Source organism: Cibotium barometz, chromosome 9 (genome assembly GCF_041138505.1).
Source record: "Cibotium barometz isolate CiBa-2024 chromosome 9, ASM4113850v1, whole genome shotgun sequence".
NCBI classification, from domain to species: domain Eukaryota; kingdom Viridiplantae; phylum Streptophyta; class Polypodiopsida; order Cyatheales; family Cibotiaceae; genus Cibotium; species Cibotium barometz.
In genome coordinates, this window is record NC_141054.1 from 53,140,619 (window position 1) to 53,161,155 (window position 20,537).

General features: G+C 41.9%; 1 long non-coding RNA gene across 1 annotated transcript; it reads left to right on the top strand.

The window, feature by feature from the left end:
* The first annotated feature begins 14,808 nt into the window (after positions 1–14,808).
* Positions 14,809–16,809, top strand: LOC147635700 (uncharacterized). The gene is made up of 2 exons (XR_015266596.1): positions 14,809–15,222; positions 15,320–16,809. It is a non-coding gene; the product is annotated as an uncharacterized LOC147635700 (long non-coding RNA).
* The last annotated feature ends 3,728 nt before the right edge of the window (positions 16,810–20,537 follow it).

The following is a 20,537-nucleotide window of genomic DNA, read 5'->3' on the forward strand; positions in this document are numbered from 1 at the left end:
TTGGATATGATCGTGGTTCTGATCTCAGAGGACATGAAATCCATTAGCTTAGACACATTCAACGGTACTTTTCGAGACATCGCCCCTTGACTAGGGACTGGTGAAGATGGAATCACTTCCTCTTCGATGGGGTCAGGCATTCCCTCACTAAACATTCTTTCCAGCAAGAAGGGTGTTTGCCCACTTCCGGATGTCCTATCCTCACTTTCTTCCCGAATGATACTCGGTATAGCTAACGGTTTATGGTTCCGGTGAGGCTGAACTTGCGTAGGAAACACTGTGTCTGAAATTTTGACTTTTCTCGGGTTTGGCTCTAGTTCTCTTTGTGTTTCTTCCACCAAACCCCTTAAGTGTTGTACTTGTTCAATCTCCTCAACTGGGTTTGGGTAAGTTCCAATCTTTTTCTTGAGGGTTTTTGGCCCACGTGGCTTGTCTTGGGGAGTCTCAGTCAGTTTGGGTGGTCGAGAGGGCATTAACTGACTTGGTTGTGGGGCCGAGGAAGTTTCCTTCTGTTTTTCCTTATTTATGTACTCGCTTGATTCCCCTTCATTGAGCTCCCGTGTGAGTTCCTCCCTTAAGGTAGTGGCTTTGGTCCCCATGGTTTCTATTGAATCAGAATCGTCTTCAGGATCATTCATATACACGGGGTCGTCTCCTGTCCCTATGTTAGTCTTTGAACTGGGCTTGGAGCTTGTGGCATTAAGCGATCTCTTTCGCCGTGTTTTCTTTTTCTTTGCCTGAGCGATTGATGCAGTATCCCTCTCTTCAAGAATGTAGTTTTGATTTTGAAGCATTGACCGTGTAACTACATTCACGGGTACAACGGGTGTGGTTCTTCGTGCTTGGTTGGTGACCTCAACCAAATTCAATGGCGTAATCTTGGGTGCATTAGGATTATGTGGACATTGAGCGATCAAATGATCTATGCCACAACGATTACATGTAAGTACCGGCATTCCCGATGTGCTCCCTTGATTTGGTTGCATCTGAGTAGCGATCTTTTGTAACCTATTAGGGCACTCCGCTACACGATGCGGTCCACCACACTCGTAACATTGAAGAGGTGGTCTCCTCGCCATGGTATTAAGGTTTTGCCCTCTTGTGGCAAGAGCAGCCGCTTGATATACAGGCTTGACTTGCCCGAAATGATCCTCCATGTAGTACTGGGGAATCATTTCAAACGTATCAATCCCGTATGGAGCAGTGGGGTCTATCTCCTCTTCATAATCCCCACATGCACTATGTGACTCACAACCCATCTGGTTTACAGGGGTAATCCTTGGATGTGGAGGTTGTGGTCCTAGCACTGGCGGTGGTAATGGCACAGACTGGACTACATTCGGATTCCTTGGAACTATGTGCTGTGATGGTTGCTCGATAGGTTGTGCAGGCATTAGCGCGGGTACTTGAGGTGTGTTTGACCAAGCTAGTGGTGCCTGGTTTGCCAACATTCGCTTAAGTGTTAGGCAATCTTTAGATTGATGGCCATACTTACCACATGCATTGCAATTCCCATTGAATTTGACTCTGAATGTGGGACATTCACTCGTGCTATGTGGTCCTAAGCACACCGAACACCATTGTTGCTCTCTCCTTGGGTACATATGGCTATTCTGAGGAGCTCGATTACCCCTGAAGTATTCTTGGAGAGCCTTAGTAAGGTCGGTCACAGACATTTCAGATATCTTGGGCTCCTTGGCAATTGGTTTTACCGTCATTGGCTCGTGCCCAGATACTTGCGAACTAACGGATTTTGTTTCTGAAGACACCTTTTTACCTGCAATCATCAAGTTGTCTTCTAACTGGATTGCATTGGCAGTGACTGCTTCCCACGTTGTAAGACCTCTAATGACTAGGCCATTGTAAATGTCCTCGTGGCGCAATCCTCGGATGAATCTATCGAGGAGTTGGTTGTTATTGAAGCGTTCATCGGGAGTGCAGCGAGAATTTAGATGCTTCAATCGACTTATAAAGTCTCTCACTGACTCCCCTTCCTCGCGTTCAGCTTTTTGGAGTTGAGATGCTACCCCCCAAAGCACACCCTCGCGTATGTATTCTTTCAAGAACAATCTCTTGAGAGTGGGGTAGTGAGTGCGCTCTTCAACCCTTAAGGTTCGATACCAATCTCCGGCCTTCCCACTTAAGGTTAAGCCTAAGGCTTTACACTTATGGAGCTCATTGTGCTCTTCCAAGGAATCACACACGTGTTCAAAGACTTCAATGTGCTTCCTAACATCCTCGTTACCACTGAAGTTTTGAGTGAGCTTAGCCACTTGTACTGCCTTGCTTCTAGGTTCTCTCTCAGGCATACCCCGCATGTTTTCTGCAATGGATCGTCCGATCGTCTGAGCAAATGCTGCGAGATCACCTAAGTGAGCAGGCATAGTTGGTGGAGGCACTTCTGGGATAGCCTGGCTGATAGGAGTTGGCGTTGGTCTGAGTAGGTTGGCAAATGACGTAGGATATGATATGTGGCTAGGCCTAGCTCCTCTTGGATAAGGGTGGTGATAAGGCAGTCTTGGAGTATACGCCATCGGCATACTAGGAGGCGTAGGAGCTACATGAGCATGAGTAGCAATAGGTACATAAGGCCGATAGGCACTGCCACGCACTGTTGTAGGTACTGTTCCACTAGGTAGTGGTGTCGTACTAACTACAGTGGTAACAGGTGCGCTTTCTGTCATGCTCATCATTGGGGTAGGCATTGCGGATTCCTTAATGGAAAGTTGAGCCAAGGTTGGAAAACTAAAGTTACTACTCGTGGGCTCAACCTGCATTGAGACTCCAGGCGAAACAACATATGAAGGGTCTATGGGACTCACCGAGGGAGTCTCCAATTGTGATAGGGTTGGTTGTTTGGCCTTGCCCGTATCCAAAAACCTCATAGGGCCAGTGGAAACTAGGTCCACTCCCCTATTTTGCCTCTCAATTTGGATAATTCTATGAATCACCTCACATATCATGTGTTGTTGCTCCTCTAGATTAGTGGCGCTAGATGTAGATCGTAGGACTTCTAACCAACCTACATGGTATGTGTAACCCGTGTATAGGTCCGTTAGAGTCTCTGTGTGTAGATCATATTCCCAATTTTCATTGAGAAATATCCCATCTAGACTTGGTGTGCCAAACGGTTCTCTTGAAGTGGACGCAATGTCACTTCTTATGGATTGGCTTCTAGGGACCTCTACTTTAGGAAGAGCATCGGAATGTGGTAGCTCAGTAGGGCCCTCATTAAACGAAGTGGGTAGAATATCCACATGGACACTCTTTGGGAGGGTAGGGTCCACATAAGATGTGAATGGCGAATCTACTACCCCTCCTTTCTCATTTACTTCGCTTGTCGCATGCTCAGAGCGTGTAGCTCTACTAAAGGTCTCTATTAAACGACTAAACATGCTAGATCCGGGCTGTGGGGCCCACACTGGCATGTTTTGGCTTGTCTCCTCAGGGTTCTTGGTAGGGTGTCCTTCCATGGCTTCTGAGTCAGAGGACGAGTCACTATCCACTATTCGTGGGTCTTGGGTTGCACTCCCTTGGGTTCCAGCCGAAGGCCAAGATGCCAACGTGGAGGGATGGTGTGAGCCTGCGTAGACTGAAACGCTTTCTAGTGGTTCAGGCTCTAGCACCCGACCAGAGCGTAGATGCATGTGACGTGGGTACCCTACGTGCGTTGGTAACTACCCTTGAAACTCACACAAGTGGTTTCTTAGGTGTTTCGCACCCCGTTTTTACTTGTTTTTGTGTTGTTTTTAACCCGTTTTTGACCCCCTTACTTACGGTCGAACTTGGACTAGGGCGTGTGATAGCTCGAAACGAGCGTATCGTTTAAAGGGTCCTAGTGTGCTTTACAGCACCGTGTTTGCCTATCCAGAGCTCTTGTAGTCCTCAAAACAGTCCGTTTCCTTTGGGGGAAAGGGGCAAAAGCCTATTTGCTTGTGGAGGAAAGGGTGAGGGCTTTATCCCACATGCTCACTTTACTCCTTGGGGAGTAGGCTACATATAGGGCACGACTTCCCATAAGCTCTCACTTGAGAGAAAGCTATGGAGGCTCACTCTCCTATATATATATATCAAAAGACCGAGACCGAGACCGAGACCGAGGCCGGGGCCGGGGTCGGGGTCGTGGGTCAATTGGGGTTCTTTCTTTTCAAAAAATTTTTCTCCAATTAGAAAAGCTTTCCTCTCCACACGTTTGGTTCTTTCTTTGAAAATAAAATTTAATTTTTTTCTTTTTAATTTTTTATAATTTTTTTATTTTTTATTTTCTGTTTTTTTTTGTGAGATAAGTTTCCTAGGGTTTCCTTAGGGTTCAGCCTTGGCCGCGGTGCAGTTCGCACACACAGCACAGATCTGGGGATTCAGAAATCCCTCTCACACTCAGAAACCAGATAACAGAACGTACGCCCACACGCGGAGCGAAAATATAACAAAAGAAACAGGAATACAGAAGACAAATTGCAGAAACAGAGATTGAAAACCACAGAAACACCTCAACAGCAACACAGACGCCTTTCCTATAGTGTAGATTAAACTTCACGCAGCAGCCGAGCTGCAAACTGGAGCTTGGTGCAGGGCAACTCCCCGGCAGCGGCGCCAAAAATGTGCGCTTTTGCCGCACAGGTCGTAGCTGGGGACTTGCCAGACACCGTATGCGAGCCACGAATGGCTACAAGCATACAACCAGGGAAGGAAGCTCAAACAGAATGCCAAAGGGTGTGTCACTCACCGCTTAACTGCTGCCTTGAAGGATTCCCGCGTCGCAGCCGTGAAGGAGGAGCCGTCGTCGCCGCTCTACCGCCTCTCCGCCGCCTCGCCGTGCCGCTACACAGTGCGCTCGATCGCTCTCTCACTCTCTCTCTCTCTCTCTCTCTCACACACGCAGGAGAAGGAAAACAAGGAGATAAGGCAAGAGCACTCTTCTATTCACAACACATGAGAATGAGGATTTTAGGGTTACATTTGACTCATATAGGTGACTTGGCCGTTCACACTTGGGCGCCCATACATGGCCGGCCGACCCTAACCCTTATCCTACTGATATCCAAGGTGCGCCTCTCATCGGCGATCACCCAATCCCTTCATCCTTAACATATGGTGCCGACAAGCCCGGCCCATGACTCAGAATATTTAAATTAATGACGTAAAATATAGTACGTCGCCATGTCCGCCATGGGTTAACAATAGGGAAGGCTCTGATTTTCCATGGCCTCTTAAGCACTAAGAGACTTGCAAAATCCGCACTGGTGCTAATTACTAATCCAAAAATGCTCCTATCGTGACCAAACTTTGCAAGCATGTGGGGGTGGGTCTCCCCCACATGCTTGCAAAGTTTGGTCCCCATCGGAGCATTTTTGGGTAGTACGATGGTATAGGGAAGGCCCGGATTTTCCATGGCCTCTTAAGCACCAAGAGACTTAAAAAATCCGCACTGGGCGTTAAGTACTAATCCAAACATGCTCCGATCGTGACGAAACTTTGCAAGCATGTGGGGGTGGGTCCCCCCAACATGCTCGCAAAGTTTAGTCCTTGGGACCCACCCCCATATGCTTGCAAAGTTTGGTCCCCATCGGAGCATGTTTAGGTACGATGGTATGGGGAAGACCCGGATTTTCCATGGCCTCTTAAGCACCAAAAGACTTGAAAAATCCGCACTCGGCGCTAATTACCGATCCAAACATGCTCCACAAACTTTTCAAGCAAGTGGGGGTGGGCCCCCCCACATGCTTGCAAAGTTTGGTTCCCATCTGAGCATGTTTGGGTACGATGGTATGGGGAAGACTCGGATTTTCCATGGCCTCTTAAGCACCGAGAGACTTCAAAAATCCGCACTGGGTGCTAATTACCAATCAAAACATGCTCCGATTGTGACCAAAATTTGCAAGCATGTGAGGGTGGGCCTCCCCCACATGCTTGCAAATTTTGGTTCCCATTCGAGCATGTTTGGGTACGATGGTATGGGGAAGACCCGGATTTTCCATGGCCTCTTAAGCATCAAGAGACTTTAAAAATCCGCACTGGGCACTAATTACCAATCCAAACATGCTCCAATTGTGATCAAACTTTGCAAGCATGTGGGGGTGGGTCCCCCCCACATGCTTGCAAAGTTTAGTCCCCATCAGAGCATGTTTGGGTACGATGGTATGAGGAAGGTCCGGATTTTCCATGGCCTCTTAACCACCAAGAGACTTGAAAAATCCATACTGGACACTAATTACCAATCCAAACTTGGTCTAATTATGACCAAACTTTGCAAGCATGTGGGGGTGGGTCCCCCCCACATGCTTGCAAAGTTTGGTCCCCATCGAAGCATGTTTAGGTACGATGGTATAGGGAAGGCCCAGATTTTCCATGGCCTCTTAAGCACCAAGAGACTTGAAAAATTTGCACTAAGCGCTAATTACCAATCCAAACATGCTCCGATTGTGACCAAACTTTGCAAGCATGTGGGGGTGGGTCCCTCCCACATGCTTGCAAAGTTTGGTTCCTATATCGGAGCATGTTTGGGTAGTACGATGGTATAGGGAAAGTTCAAATTTTCCATGGCCTCTTAAGCACCAAGAGACTTGAAAAATCTGCACTGGGCGCTAATTACTAATCCAAACATGCTGTGCTTGTGACCAAAATTTGCAAGCATTTGGGGGTGGGTCCCCACCACATGCTTGCAAAGTTTGGTCCCCATCGGAGCATGTTTGGGTATGATGGCATGGGGATTTTCAACAAACAATATGATAGCCAAAGTGTTAAAAAATAAAAAAACTAAGAATATCAACTAAAATATAATGATACTCAATAATAAAAAAACTCATAATGATATAAACATCAAATAAGTACATCAAAATGTGAGCTAACCCAACTACTCTGGGTTTAGCCACTAACTCAAAAGATCAAGGCATAATGAAAATGAGCTATCCTAGCTAGTTTGAGGTTAGTCACTGTCCATAAATCTAAGTACAATGTAAGTGAGCTAACCCAGCTAGTCTGAGTTTAGTCACTATCAAAAACAGCTACCCAATCAAAATTGTCATCTCTAACTGCTGGTCGACATGCACGTTGAGGCTGCTGTGCACATCGAGGAGGCTGTGCCGGCTAGGGGGGTTTGTCGAATATCTGCAGGGAGGTTTGCCTCAAAGGCAAGATCATGAGCTGGTGCCGGTGTACTCGGGAGCTCATGAGTCCCATAAGCTGCTATAGCCCTCTCCCTATCTCTACGTCGTGCTACTGCAAGACATCTCTATCTATAAACCCAAAATCTGTAATCAGTAATGGTACGTGTTTGCCACTCTGCGCGTGTAAGCTCCTCTGTTGTAAGGACATGCTGCTCATGAGAAGCAGTGCTGTTAGCACCATCACTCGAGGTGCCATTAGGACCAGCACCACCCACACGCTCGTATGCTCTGATCTGGCTCTCGTGAAAAGGACTCTCTGGTATGCATCAAACTCATGTGCTCAATCTTTGGAGGCACCTCAGGCTCCTGATCTCTGTCGGTGGCGTCAAGTCCCAAGTTAGTAGTAGCTGAGGTAAAATCAAGAGGCCTGCCAGACCTAGCATCTACTCGAGCGAAGCCTCGGTGAAGATCGTCAATGCCCAAAACTCTGTATGTCGCTAGGTCGACGCATGCGCACGGCAAGAGGGACATGCTGAGAAGCGTACTAGCTCCTGGGTGATGCAAGACAAATGAAAAAAATGTCCACATCCCAGAGCATATCCACCAGTACTGTCAATGTCCTTGATACAAAGAGTGCAGCAAGCATCACGGAGGAATGGTGGTGCATCGTGAGGGAGAGGTCGTCAAAAAACCTCTATAAGAGACCGTGGATATAAAGGCAAGTAGGACACTATCACGTCTGAGGATCTGGAGAACTCCCGAACATGTAGTATCAACTGCTTTGCCCTATGCTGTGCAATCCGCTCCATAATCATGTGCTGCTGCGCCTTAGCTCTAGAACTCTCTACCTCAGTCCGAGCCTACACAAAAAGTAAAGCATAAAAATAATTGATTAGTCTCTCTCATTAGGTATTACTTAAAGAAATTTATGACTTAGGACCTTATGTATAACTCTTTTACGTGCAAGAGAAACCTATCTGCTGGATGTCAAACTCTCTCGCATGCCGTGCCTCTACAATAGCTGCCTCTGCCGTCTGCAATGTAGCTCTAAGGCGGTCAAAATCTCCGCTCTCATCTTTGCCGTCTCTGCAATGCAACTCTAAGGCGGTCAATCTCCGCTCTCGCCTCTGCCGTCTCTGCAATGCAGCTCTAAGGCGGTCAATCTTCGCTCTCGCCTCTACCAACTCTTGAGTGAGTCTCTCATCAGTGGTAGGTATGGGACCCTACGTGACACAATCAACCATACCGTTCATGTAAAAATATAGAAAAGTACATATAAACATGTAAATAAATGACTAAAAAAACTTAAGAAGTAATAAATGTGTAAATACCTCGACATCTGTCGTCGGTAGTGATCGTGAGAACAAGCGCACCACGTGCTGGATCTCCGTGTCGTACTCCGTATGTCGATGCTAACTGGGTGCCAAGAGCCTCGACTGTCGACATAGGCACAAATGCCCGATCTGTAGGAGCTACATGAAGGACTGGTGGAGGCCGCCTACCCTGGTCCTCGAGACGGCCTCGACTAGCACAACCACCAGGAGGCCGATGGCTAGTGTAATCCACCTCCTTCCCTAAGACAAACTTTGCATATAATTGCTTTGCGAAGTATATGGGAATCTGGCGGTTGTTCGGTATCCTTCCATATGCGACAACATATCGACTATAGATATGTGCCGCCATACGAGGATGCGAACACCGCAAAATAGTAAGGGGCTTGCCCACCCCAGGCCTCATCCCACGACTATCGGAGGAAAAGATCTAAGTAAGCTCCATCCCTAATTGGACCAAGATCACAGACCTGACGATATGTCAGGCCATGTGACATAGGAGCAGTGCAATGGTGGGCTATCCACTCATCTACATAAACAATATTGTGAAGGCTACGAAGGGACAAAAACATCGCCTCCAAGTCTGCCACTATATGTAATGCAGAGGGTGTGTCTCTAGCACTCCTACACGGATAGCTGCCGCTGACTCGCGGTCTATTTCCGTGCGCGATGAGGTCCACAATAGACGAGCGGCCCTCCTCGCGTGACTCCATTCTAAAACCTAAGCCTAACACAAAGGTCCAATGTGAAAGGTCCAATGCTTAGTGCTAAGTAGCACTAATGAAGCTATAAAACAATGCTAATGGACCCACTAATGCTAATCCAAATCAAGAGAGTAAGGAGAGTGAAAACGACTTTTGACAATGAGGCAAAAAAAAAACTTTTCCGGTTTTATAACCTCGAACAAGGTTCGATGGTATCATGCACTTTAGGGTTTGTAAGATGTACACTCCAGATTATATAGGGTTAGTGAGACAAACGGCCAAGATACGCACTTAATTTTAGGGTTGATGAAGGATCGACCGGCAGAGATTTAAATTTAGTATCTTGTTCGAGGTACATGGATGGCTTAGGTTTTAAGTCATTACCACGATTGAGGTATGTTTGACGGTCGAGATTCATTTAATACCTCAATCGAGATATTTAAACGACTGGGATCGCATCTTCAAATGTGCGTGAATGGACGGGTCGGATTTTGTAGATGAACCTCGGTCGAGGTTTTTAAACGGTCTTGATTTCATCTCTATACCTCGAACGAGATATGTGGACGGATGAGATTGCATCTCTATATCTCGAACGAGGTATTTCAATGTTTGAGATTTTATTTCAATATCTTATTCGAGATATGTGGACGGTGGAGATGGGCTGGTCAAATATGCTAAATGTACATTTGAGCGGTGTGTCTAGGGGGATACAACGTGGCATTGATGTGGATCCAAGTGGCATGAATATCTCGATCAAGATAGTGTGGTGGCGATCACTTGTACTGGTGAAATGGATGATGACTGGAAACCCAGACTTGCTAACGTGGCATTAGTTGGTATCTCGTTCGAGATATGTTGCTTTAGGCTTGGGAGGCACGTGTCGTGTTTTAATTGATGGCAATATGACGATCGAGGTACTTTGCCCGAGATGCGTGAATAATTTGCTCCTAAAGGACCCATTCTTTGTGGCATATACAAAAGAAGCAATTAGAAAACTTAAAAGGAGAAAGAGGGCTGATGGCTCTTGGAGGCAGTTTGCCAATGAAATGCAAGGGATTATCAGAGCTGTGGGTAAATTGAGGGCTGAGGAAAGGAAAGGAGAGAGAAGGAAGTGGGCTACCTTGTTAGAGGAACTTGTGGTGGTGAAGAGACAAACCATAGGGTTGGATGTTGCTGATATACAACTTTGTATTTTAAGTGCTAGGCTAGTATTAAGGAGGAGGAGAATAGATGTTATAGAGAACATGAGATGTTATAGAGAACATGAGAATCGGGCCAAATGGAATCAATTAAACAACAAAAGGAAACCATACAATAGGCTATTTAAACTTCCAAAGAAGAAGAGTGATAGTGAGATTGTGGGAAGCATTCTCGATGAAGATGGTACCCCTTTGAATGATATGAACACACTGGCTTTGGGTGAAATTTTTGGGATATACCCTTAGTTTGAAGGAGGATTGTTCTTTGAGGATGTTTCAAGCTGAAGATAGGCTGTTGGCTCTACTGAAACAAATGGTGGACTTAGATAAAGCTAGATGAATAGAAAGAGACATTGAGGTGGATGAATGCTGGTGTGCCTTGCTTTATAAAGCTAGGGAGGGAGGAAGCCCCGGGTTGGATGGCCTATCTACAGAGTTCTTTATAGCCTTTTGGCCTTCCTTGAAAGAGGTGGTGGGTGATATTTGTAAGAAAGCCTTCAATTCAAGGCTTTGGGATAAGGGTTTTAAAGAAGGGCTTGTAAAGCTCATCCCAAAACAAATTGCTTGCAACAAGTTTGGTCATTGGAGGCCTATTACCTTGTTAATAGTGATGTATAAAATTTTGGCCAAAGTGATTGCTCTTAGAATCACCCATGTGCTGCAAGATGTTGTTTCCAGAAAACAATATGGTTTTATTAAAGCACAATATGATAACATTTTTGCAGCGTTGTTGGGAAGGGATGTGGCTATTAAAACTCAGTAGAAATGCATCATGTTGCAATTGGATTTAGAGAAAGCATATGACAGGATTCATTGGTCATTTGTAGCTAGTGATGGAAAAATTGGGTTTTGGGACCAAAATGGCAACATGCATTTACACTTTATCCTGGGGAGGATACTCTAAAGTATTGCTTAATGGAAGAGTGGTAGGGGGTTTGAAATTAACAGATCAGTTAGACAAGGCTATCCACCATTAGCACCCTTGCTGTTTGCTATTGCCTCCCACCCTTTAATAAGTTCTCTAGAATCAGCATGCATTGAAGGGAATATTACTAGGTTAAATCTCAAGTATAGTGAAAAATTAGTTATACAATTTTTTGCTGATGATTCTTTATAGTTTCTAAGGGCTGAGAACAATAATGTGAGTTTGGCCTTAGAGATAGTGCAGGAGTTTGCCAATGCCTCTAGTTCTAAATGCAACATTCTAAAATCCAGGACTATAAGCCTGACTGAGGATAATGATTTTGACATGCAAAGTTGGGGCTGTGAGGTGGTGCAGAAGGGCCAAATTGTCAGACTGCTTGGTATACCTTTTGGTATTGGGGTTACTAATAAACAACTGGTAATGTGGGCTATAAATAGGTTTCTGGACAAATTGAAAAAGTGGGAAGGCATCAGAGTCCCCTTTCATAGCAGAGTTGATATTTGCAATACGGTACTGAATGCCTATGTTATGTTTTTGTGCCCTGTGTTGAATATTGGGAAGTGTCACTGGAAGAAAATCAAAGGCCCTATTAGAGATTTTCTTTGGAGAAATGGTAATGGGAAAAAAAAAGTATCTGCTTGGCTTGCATGGGACAAACTTTCAGTTCCTAAAAAGGAAGGGGACATTGGTATTATTCATATGCCCACTCACTGTATTGTGTGAGAAATACTCTGATGCTCCCTAGATGTTTATCTTAGAACATCACTTGGGCACTAATGATGAGGGAACTGGTGGAGCTCTCTGATGTTAAGGCTAAAGGTCAATGGGGGAATCTAAACTGGAAGGATAAACTCTTTTCATGTGCTCCTCTTAAGATCACCAGCTCAGCTCTTTGCAAAATGCTATGCAAATGTCGCAAGGACAGTTTGGGTATCATGGTCTGGGATGGAGGAGGCAGAGTAACATGCAATTCTATGGTCAGTTTGGGTATATGGTGGACTCATAAATTTAATCCCCCTTTAGTCCTACTTGATTTATATGTTGCAAAGAGTCTCAACAATAAAGGCATTCTAGGCATATGGTTGACTGTTGGGATAGGGATTTGGTAGGGTGGAAAGATATGGATCAGTTATCTTTGGAATATCAGCTACTAGTTAGAGAAGGAAAGAGATCTGATGGCTCAGGTTTTGGAGTTGCTTCAAAGGGAGTTATGCTCTACTGCTACTGATACCTTAGTTTGGATTAAAGATTGGGCTTGGCTCAATGGTGTCAAACTCAAGGATGGTAGAACTAGAGATATATATTCATTAATGAGAAATGGGGATGCCAATGTGTTGTATTGCAATAAAATCTGGAATGTAAATTGGAGCTGAAAAAAGAGATGGAACTTGCTGGGATTGCAACCTTTGACACTTTTGAACTCTTAAGTCTACCGAACTTTTGAAATTTTTTTTAAAGGACCAATTTTAATTATATATATTACCTCATAATTTTTTTTAAAAGGACCAACTCTTTTCATGTGCTCCTCTTAAGATCACCAGCTCATGTGCTCCTCTTAAGATCACCAGCTCAGCTCTTTGCAAAATGCTATGCAAATGTCGGAAGGATAGTTTGGGTACCATGGTGGTTTGGGATGGAGGAGGCAGAGTAACATGCAATTCTATGGTCAGTTTGGGTATATGGTGGACTCATAAATTTAATCCCCTTTTAGCCCTACTTGATATATATGTTGCAAAGAGTCTCAACAATAAAGGCATTAGGCATATGGTTGACTGTTGGGATAGGGATTTGGTAGGGTGGAAAGATGTGGATCATTTATCTTTGGAATATCAGCTAGTTAGGAAGGAAAGAGATCTGATGGCTCAGGTTTTGGAGTTGCTTCAAAGGGAGTTATGCTCTACTGCTACTACTGATACCTTAGTTTGGATTAAAGATTGGGCTTGGCTCAATGGTGTCAAACTCAAGGATGGTAGAACTAGAGATATATATTCATTAATGAGAAATGGGGATGCCAATGTGTTGTATTGCAATAAAATCTGGAATGTAAATTGGAGCTGAAAAAAGAGATGGAACTTGCTCTGGGATTGCAACCTTTGACACTTTTGAACTCTTAAGTCTACCAAACTTTTGAAATTTCTTTTAAAGGACCAATTTTAATTATATATATTACCTCATAAATTGTCAAAAAAAAAAAACTTGAGAACAACTGAGTAACCCTACTGAGCTTTACAAAGCATTTTTATCCTAATTTAAGATTTTACAAAGTTCACGTCGTGAAATTCCTAGATAGTCACGGTTTTAAGAATTCTCATTTACTCATGGTCCACATGTTGCTTGAGCATCCCCAATACTTCCAAGAGCTCAAGCCTCAACCATGACTAGTCCCGTGAATTTCTTTAATAGTCACACGTGAATAACCTCAGAAGTTCACGCGTGAACAACTCCAATATTCACAACACCTTTCACATACCTAAATTGAATGCTCACACTGTTACACTGTTGACCATCTTTTCATCATCTCACTAACTTCATGCTGAGTACAACAACTCACGGAGCCACAAGGTTATAATTTAAAAGGATCCTCAAACAAGGTGTCGCTCCACGAGCAGAGTCCACTACAGGAGACCAGTGTGGAAGACATCACCGGCACTGCTTAAAATTGAAGCCCAAAATGGGCTTCAATGACCTTTTTGGGCTTCAAATGACACCTTTGAATTTACCAAAGGTTGCAGTGATGAAACCCAATTAATTTACCAAAGCTTCGCCCAGGTTTTAGCCTGAAAGTTGCAGGGGTACCCTCATTGCAGGCATTTACGAAGGCCAAGAAAACCAAAGCCTACTTCAAGCTCTACGAGGTGAAGTACAAGAGAAGGCGGGGTTAGTGGTTTTTGGGTTTAATTCCTTCTTAATCACTTGTTTTGCATTAGGGCGAGCAGGATTGCAGCTGGGTGACTAATGTTTTGGTGTCTTTGAGCAGTACTTGATTCTCTGCAGCTATTGTTTCCTTGGCCAAGTTAGCATCAAAGGAAGGCACCTCCTTCACCCGTGGTTCTTCTGCTTGGATTTGGGGTTCTTTGAGCAGTGGAACTTGGCCTATGTGGCTAAGCACCTAGGTAAGGAGATCATAGAGGTTGCAGACTTTAGAGGCGTGGGCATCCAGATCTTTGTGGACATGATATTATGCCCAGTCATCCGGCTGCTCCTCATGTATCTTGTGCAATTTATGCAGCTCAATTCTGTTATATCGGTCTACTGGCTTGACTTGGAGCATCACTGCCACCGCTCTACACGCCTTTTCATCTGCTTCCTCCTTAATGTTAGTGTATTCTACTCCATTGTTATGGCACCTTCATCATAGCTTCAAAGGGAAGGTGGCTTCGCTCCATGCTGTGTGTCCTGGCAATTTTAGAGCATCTTTGGTGTGGAGCCTCAGCTTTTGCCCCATCAGGTTTTGTAATCTCCCCTGTATTACTTATACATAAAATATATAATATGTAATATTCAGACGTTACAAATATCTAAAAAAATAGATTCGAATGGCAGGCCCAAGGCGGTGGGGGATTGAATTTTTGGCGCCAACTTGGCCGCCTAACTCTTGGCCCGCCCTTCAAGCTTCTCCTTTAAATCCTCCAACCTCCCAAGCACCTCCCTCAGTATCTCACTCACTGCTGCCCGCTTGCCAACCAGCCTGCATATCCTCTAAGCTCTAGGCCTTAAGGTCTTTGTTCAGAGTGTTGCGCAGGTGCGCATCCCCCTCGGGCCTCACTACCTCATACCTCAGGCTATACTACCGAGTTAGACTTCAGCCACCAGGGGGGCAGCAGTGGAGGGAGAGGCTGGCCGCTGAGGAGCCAATGCTGGAGCAGTAGCTACTAGCAACACCAGCAAAGCTGCATGCACCACGAGCAGCAGCGGCACCACTAGCAGGCAGCAGGCAAGCCGCAACACCCTGTGGAGGTAAAATTAACGCTGTAGAGTCATTTGGCAGTGGCGGCTGGCGTAAGTTGTAACTTGTAACATGTTTGATCTCCTGTTATTAATGTATTATTATCAGTCTCGACTCTCCAGGCATCGGGCGATCCACGGGTGACGCCATGACGGACTATCAGTCAGAGTCCAAGACTCCACACTAGTACTACACTTCAGGCCTGGAGACTGGCCAACACAACAGGCAAGAGCATCGGTAATTAACTCTATCGCCAACCCCTCTCCACGATGCGCATTGCGTGCATTATCTGTATAGTAACGTTCGCCATTGGTAATTAACTCTATCGTGATTCGCCAACCTGGCAACGATGCTGTCTCAATGTAGTAACGTTTTGCTTGTGTGATTGACTCTACGAGTATAAATATTTTGACTACGGTGCTTAATGGCAACGTCAACGTGTGCTTTGGTTAAACGACTGGATGTACGATTATCTGATTAATGACATTTTGTGATTTCCGTACCCTAGAGTTTCACGATTAGACGAAGCAGGCTGTTGTGCAAGGGGGTTAAAAGCGTTAATAAATAAATAATCGGCATGCTAATGAGGGGGTTAAGCATTCCATATATGGACACTAAGTAGAGTTAATTTATTGACATAGGATATTACCCACACTCATTTTTTCTTGATAGAATTATATTTTATTTTAGTAATATTCCATTTTCTCCCAATGTTAAACTATAGGTAGTGTTTAATTTTTTGAGTTATGTATACTCTTCATACTTACATGTAGGCTTGTAGGTAGTGTTTAATTTTTTGAGTTATGTATACTCTTCATACTTACATGTTTAATTTTTTGAGTTATGTATACTCTTCATACTTACATGTAGGCTTGTAGCACAACTTAGTTCACGTTGTTTGGGTGCTTGTAGGTCAAGACATTGGTGTTGCTCATTCCAAGCTGAAGCAAGTAAAAGCAAGTTATGTATACTATTCATTCTTACATGTAGGCTTGTAGCACAACTTAGTTCACGTTGTTTGGGTTCTTGTAGGTTTAAGACATTGGTGTTGCTCATCGGAAGTTGAAGCAAGTAAAAGCAAGCTCTACCTTGGAAGAGTCTAAAAAAGAGATCTCTTAAAACAAGTAAGTACTTAACTTATCTTTTTGAAAGCAATATTTTGAACTTGAAAATGGTGTTTGTTATAAGTAATTGGTAAGTACTTATCTTTTGAAGTCAATAATTTGAACTTGAAAATATGATTTTAAAATGATATTTGTCATAAGTTTAAAAAAAGAAATTTGTACTTCACATGTGTTTTAATATGTTATTATATGACTTACTCAATCTCATCTTAAAACAATCTTTATGCAAGTTGATAAAGCATTGTAGTTATGAGAGAACATAACTCTAATTTACAAAGATTTTCAACACCTTCTTCGTGGAATGAATATTCAAATTTTGGAGGTTTTACAAATACATGATGTGAGATGGTTAGCTAGAAGAAGTGTCATGGTTAGATTGGTAAAATTGATACCAACTATCTTGGGATTTTGGAAGGAAGGAGCTTCTACTTGATATGATAAATTGCTGATATACAAAGTTTTATTTTGTATCTACATGTTTGTTGATATATTACATGACTCGGATATATTAAACAAAAAGTTCTAAGAAGATGTTTTAGATATAACATCTTTCTCCCCATGTATTAAAGTAACTTTGTCATCACTGATGAGGAGAAAAATTTAACAAGACGAATTTACTAAAGACACATTGTACTTGAAAGGCTTCACACAGAAGAAACTCGCAACAACAATGACACACTGTGACATACTAATGATGAAGATAAGAAAAATACGCATACACTTTGTACGTAAGCATTCTAGGTAAAGATAAGAAAAGTATTTAATTAGATAGTGAGGGAGGAAATACTAATGCATGTGTGATTTTGGCTAAAGCTTTTGTACAAAAAATTGTGGATTTCATTAATGATAGGTTTCTAGACATTTACTTTTTCAATGCAATCAAATTGTTTAGTTCTCAATATTATCCGCATGTCTTAAAACAAAAGGAGGAAAGAACCTCTCTTTGGTTGAAAAGAATATTGGAGAAATTTTTAAGTCATGTGGTGGATACTTAAAGATGCAAAAATGAGTTGGATACATTTGTGTATACTATGTACTTGGGATGTGAAGGTATGGCATTTAAGGATGCACGACAGGTATTTTCTTGTACTTCACATTGGCATGGAACATTTCCAAACTTGATGAAGGAAGTTGTTCTAATTCTTTCCATTTTATCTATTCATCTATTCCTTGTGAAAAAACTTTTTCAAACAAATTATTATCAAAGATGTTCGTTATCAATGCTTGAAAGTTTGTACTTTAGAAGCACTAATGAGGGTCTCATTACTTGGACTTGAATTGGCAAGTATTGATTCAGAGAAGAGAGCTTGTAAAAGCAAGACGGATACGTGATTTGTAAACTTATTTGATAAGATAAATATTTTGTGAGAGATACCATTATGTGTTCTTTACCTTAAAATGTTATATTTTAGGATTCTTTTCTTTATGTTATTTTTAAATTCATGTTAAAGCATCCAAGGGCAAAGGGTGAAAAAAATGAAGTCTTAAATTGACATTTAAGTTGTATACAGATGTCTAAGTTAAAGGGATTTAAGGGATTCAGTATGCAACTTTCCTATCAATTTAAGGCTTCATTTTTTTTCGTCCTTGGCTCTTAGATACTTTGACATGAATTTAAAAATAACATAAAGAAGAGAATCCTAAAATACAACTTCTTAAAGTAAAGAGTAACGATAAACAACACATAATTGTCTCTCTCACAAAATATATATCTTGACAAATAAGTTTACAAATCACATATTCGTCTTGCTTTTACAAGCTTCCAATTTTCATAGACTTTCTCATAATCAATACTTACCAATTTGGGTCCAAGTAATGAGACTCTCATTAGTGCTTCTAAAGTATCAACTTTCAAGATTGACACTGAACATCTTTGATAATAATTTGTTGGAGAAGCTCGTCTTACAAGGAATAGTTAAAATGGGAAGAACTAGAACGACTTGCCATAACTTCATCAAGTTTGGAAATGTTCCATGCCAATGTGAAGTACAAGAAAATACATGCCATCATCCATCCTTCAAAGCCATGCCTTCATATCCTAATTACATAGTATCCACAAACGTATTCAACTCATTTTTGCATCCTTGAGCATCCACCACATGATCTCAAAATTTCTCCAATAGTTTATTCAACCAAAGAGATGTTCTCTCCTCCCTTTGTTTTAAGGCATGCAGGTAATATTGAGGACTAAACAATTTGGTTGTATTGAAGAAGTAGATCTCTGGAAACTTATCATTAATGCAATCCATGACCTTCTGCATAAAAGCTTTAGCCAAAATCACATGCATCAATATTTTCTCCCTCAATGTCTAATGAAATACCTTTCTTATCTTTGCCAAGAATGCTTAAGTACAAAAGTGTATGTGTATATTCCTTGCCTTTATTAGTATGTCGTAGTGTGTCATTGTTTATTGCGAGTTTCTTCTATGAAGCCTTTCAAGTACAATATGTCTTTAGCAAATTTCTCTTGCAAAAATTTCCTCCTCACAGTGATGACAAAGTTACTTTAATACATGTGGAGAAAGATATTATATCCAAAACATCTTCTTATATCCAAGTCATGTAATACATCAGTAAACATGTAGATACAAAACAAAACCTTGTATATTTGTCATACCAAGTAGAAGTCTTTCCTTCCAAAGTCTCAAGATAGTTGGCATCAATTTTACCAATCTAACCATGAAACTTCTTCTAGCTAACCATCTCACATCATGTATTTGTAAAACCTCCAAAATTTGAATATTCATTTCACGAAGGTGTTGAAAATCTTTGTGCCTCAAACTAGATGCATCAATCCATGAGTAAATCTTGTTAGCAATCTTATCAACATGTGAAAAGGTAGGTACAAATCTTGATGCATTAAGAACTATTAGAGATTCTCTATGTGTTACATAATGCATACTAATGAGATGAGGAATTACAAGTGTCAACTTTGCAACCAATCCATCATGACAACCAAGCATAGAACTGTCACCATCTGTGGATATATACCCACTAAGCATTGCAACTCAATTACTTTTTCATTTAGCACATCCATGATTGCATTGAATTTGTTTGGGCGCACCCATTATCAACCATGACTAACTTTACAATTTCCATGATGTTCTACATGCCTCTTCCATTCCTAGATAAGAATGATACATAAACAATAAGATGCTTTTCTAGTGCTCTATCAGTTATCTCATCCACCATGATGCCATAAAAAGAACTTGCTTAAGAGTTACTGAAGTTATAAATCTTCCAAGTATTTAGAGATAGAAAATACAAACTCTACTCTCCATCATGTTGGTGTAGAAAGAACAATTCTTTCTGCATGGCATTACATCCACTTCCAATGCATAGATTGAATTGCATAAATTTTCATACTTCATGATTGCTAAGTTTTCCTTTGCAATGAAGTACATTAATTTCATGCGAGCTATGACTCTATTTTTTTCTCCTATTCGTCATAACAACAATATGTTGAGGCATTTTAGTGCCATTTTCACTACACTTTACGTGAGCAAATTTGTGTTCTTTTGAGCACATATGGGTGGTTGCAAGATGAGGTTATCTAGTTTCATGTAGTGGGCGCCCTTGGCTTTAGCTTGAAAACAAGCATTTTTTCAAGAAGAATAGTCAATCTCTCCTAGTTAGGCAAGGAGTTTCACTTCAAGGTTTTCTAATGAAACATCATATGCAAAGTTGGACGCCTAAAACTATAATTTGATCAAATATCCAATAATTGCAAATCTCCTTTTCTTTGGGAACCAAAATTGTATACAAGCCTTGTCGGAGGTTTAGACAGGTACAATGAATGTGAGTAAATTGCCTATAACTTTTACATTATTACTCATGATGTTCTCACTTTGCATATCAAATAACATAGAGCTTAACTTGATTTATCGAGTAATTTTTTATGTGTTCTACTATTTTTTATATTATTTAAAAGGCATTAGAATTGTTAAAAAACATGCTATTTTGTGCTCCCACCACATCTACCATTTAAAATGCTCAAATTATATGGATCTAGTGATGAATGTGGGTATAAGGTAAAATTACAAATCTAACGGTTGGATTTTTGTAGATTTACTTTGGAAAATTTGTTATGAGACTGTGAGAGGTCCATTAAAGCAATTGTAATTTAATTCTAGAAAAAAATATTGAATCTTTCAATCTAAAAACTATAGGGAACAATATGCTTGTTGCCATGAATTTATTGA